The sequence below is a fragment of the Dasypus novemcinctus genome, chromosome 25, assembly GCF_030445035.2.
Source record: "Dasypus novemcinctus isolate mDasNov1 chromosome 25, mDasNov1.1.hap2, whole genome shotgun sequence".
Classification (NCBI taxonomy): Eukaryota; Metazoa; Chordata; class Mammalia; order Cingulata; family Dasypodidae; genus Dasypus; species Dasypus novemcinctus.
The window spans coordinates 40,782,760-40,786,054 of NC_080697.1; the positions used below are offsets into that span (position 1 = coordinate 40,782,760).

At 36.5% G+C, this 3,295-nt stretch overlaps 1 pseudogene; it reads left to right on the plus strand.

The window, feature by feature from the left end:
- The first annotated feature begins 1,021 nt into the window (after positions 1 to 1,021).
- On the plus strand, positions 1,022 to 2,105 carry LOC101442960 (endophilin-B1 pseudogene; annotated as a pseudogene).
- The last annotated feature ends 1,190 nt before the right edge of the window (positions 2,106 to 3,295 follow it).

Genomic DNA, 3,295 nt, shown 5'->3' on the forward strand with positions numbered 1-3,295 from the left:
GGCATAGAAAATTAAACCAAGCTAGGAAACATAAACTAATCCAGACTTAAGAGGTCTTGTATGCTGAGCTGTTACTTAAATTTTATGCTATAAAAATGGAAACCTCTGAGACTTTCAAGTAATGTTTCAGGATATTGATTTCATTAACGTATATGTAAAGTGAAGTGGAAATGGGAAATGAATTCCTATAGTGTCTCAAAGACTGACCTATGTACTTTACATTCACTATTTCATTTAATTTGTTTGGTAGGGTGAGTTTCATAAATTCATTTAAGGAATGGCAAAAGTGACACTCAAAAAAAGTTTTTTTAAGTGTAAGGCATGCATGGTTGCCTTAAACATTTTTAAAAGAACTTTGGTCTTTTATCCTTTAGTTCAATGTATTTTCCATTATTCCACAGCTGCATGACAGGGGTCATTTCTAAGTTGGAGTGAGGGAATTTTTGAAATTATCTTGGACATGTATCAGGATAAAAAACAGGCATTCTCAGCCATAGCCATAAAAATTTCTTGAAGTGCCCATTCTATTATTTTCATTGAAATTTTAAAATATTCTCGTACAAATGTCAAGGCTATAAGGGGAAACCTACCTTAAGAATAAGTCATGTATAATAATTAAGGACTAAAATTTTAAAAAAACTAACATTTAATTCACAAAGAAGATATGAGAGAATCTATTAATATTATTTTGAGGCATAAATGTTCTTCATTGGGGATTATTTTAGTGCAAATAAAATTGTTCTATATGCACATTGTCATTAAGCTGATGATAGATTTACATAATTTATATTTGAGAATTTAGTAAGCAGGCTACAGATCATACCCAAGCAAATTCAGACTCAGAAACAAAACTAGGTTGCTGACATGGTACTTTGTAATTTTAATCAAATTAGATAACTAAAGATAACGCAAAGCATGCTGTTTGGTGAAACCAAAAGATGAATCAGGCACTGGTGATTGGAACTTAAAAGTTAATGCCAGTGCCACCTCCTGGCCAGGTCAACCGGCGGCCCTGCCCAGGATGAAAATCATGAACTTGAACCTAAAGAAGTTAGCGGCCAACAGTGGGCACCTTCCTTGGTCTTGCAGTGCAGTTCACAGAAGAAAAGCTTGGCCAGGCAGAGAAGACAGAATTGGATGCTCACTTAGAGAGTCTCCTTAGCAAAGCTGAATGTACCAAAATATGGACAGAAAAAAATAATGAAACAAACTGGTGTTACCGCAGCCAAATCCAAATGCTAGGATAGAAGAATTTGTTTATGAGAAACTGGATAGAAAAGCTCCAAGTCGTATAAACAACCCAGAACTTTTGGGACAATATACGATTGATGCAGGGACTGAGTTTAATCCAGGAACAGCTTGTGGTAATGCCCTTATTAAATGTGGAGAAACACAAAAACGAATTGAAACAGCAGACAGAGAGCTGATTTAAACATTAGCCTTAAATTTTCTCACACCTTTAAGAAACTTTATAGAAGGAGATTACAAAACAATTGTAAAGAAAAGAAACTATTACAGAATAAGAGGCTGGATTTGGATGCTGCAAAGACCAGGCTGAAAAAGGTAAAAGCTGCAGAAATGAGAACTTCATCTGAACAGAAATTAAGAATAACTCGAAGTGAATTTGATTGTCAAGCAGAGAAAACAAGATTCTCCTAGAGGAATCAGCAGTACACACGCCCACCACCTCTGCTGTCTGAATGACTTTGTAGAAGCCCAGATGATTTACTATGCACAGTATATGTTAGACCTCCAGAAACAGCTGGGAAGTTTTCCATCCAATTACCTTCGTAACAACAATCAGACTTCTGTAGTATCTGTACCTTCTGCTTCATCAAATGTGATTGGTTCTTCTGCCATGGCTTCAACAAGTGGTCTAGTCATCACCTCTCCTTCCAACCCCCATGACCTTAAGGAGTGTAGTGGCAGCAGGAAGGCCAGGGTTCTCTATGATTATGACGCTGCAAACAATAGTGAATTATCACTTCTGCCAAGGAGGTGATCACTGTCTTCAGTGTCATTGGAATGGATTCAGACTGGCTAACAGGGGAAAGGGGAAATCAGAAGGGCAAGTGCCAAATACCTACTTAGAACTCCGCAATTAAATAGGTGGACTATGGAAAGATCACCCATCATGACACCATATTTATATACAATTAACTCTATTGCAGGTTTAAGTATCTTCAATGTGAATGTCTTAAAAGACTGAAAAGAAAATTCCAGCCACCCAGAAACTGGCCTTTCTGCCGATAAAGTTACATGGTAAATATTTCATTATAGAATTTATGTTCGCACTTTCATGCCAAGAATGTTTTCTTATAAAATTCTCTTTCTACTGAGGTTTCACTAATAAGCAGCTTCTACTTTTGAGCCTCAACTTAAAGCAGAACTGTTTTCTACTGATTTTTTCATTAATGCCAGATTTTTCCTTTTCTGTAAAATAAATTTATTGTGAATTGAAAGAAAAAAAAAAGTTAATGCCAGTATATAAGGTATGAAAATTAGCCCAAGTTTCTAAGTTAGTTAGATGGTGGTGATTGAACGATTCCATGGAATTTATCTGCAAACCATAACCCTTCAGCTTCATGGTCCTTATGAACAAGCACAAGCAAGCAGTTAAGATTTGCATTGGCATTTAGTGCTTTGTTGTGGAGTAATAGCACAGTATAAATTTCCTCCTTCCACAGAGGTAGATCAAAAGGCTAATCCTACAATATTTTCTGTGATAGCTTTCTGATTACAGGTAAATAAAATTTAGCCTACCTCCTAAATCCCCTGTTGCTGAAGACTCAAAAGAACCCAAGTTTTAAAAATAACATTCTATCACAAACAACTAAGAACTCTAAATTCAGGTGAGAAGAAGTTTCTAAATTCAAGAGAAACTGAAGGGAAATGAAAATAGGGATACAATACTACAAAAAATATATACATTCCTATTGTTTCTTCCTTGGAGTGCTCAGCTGGGTTACACTTTCCTGACTTCCTGAACCTAGGGATGGCCCAATCACTTGTTGTAGCCACTGAATTATGTGTAGAATCCTTACAGGCTATTGCATATTTGCCCGTATTTTCTTTGACTTCCTGCAAAGTTATAAGCACTTTCAAGATGGTGGCTGCTTCTTTAGATAGGAATCCTGAGGGCCTTTCCTGAGCAAAGCCCTCCTTCTCACCTAAAGGGACATGAAACATGAGTAAAACATAAACCTTTGCATTTTAGATTTGAGGGTTCCTTACTACTGAAGCATAGCCTGGCCGAGCTGACAAGGGCACATGGCAAAATAGCTTTCAAAAATCA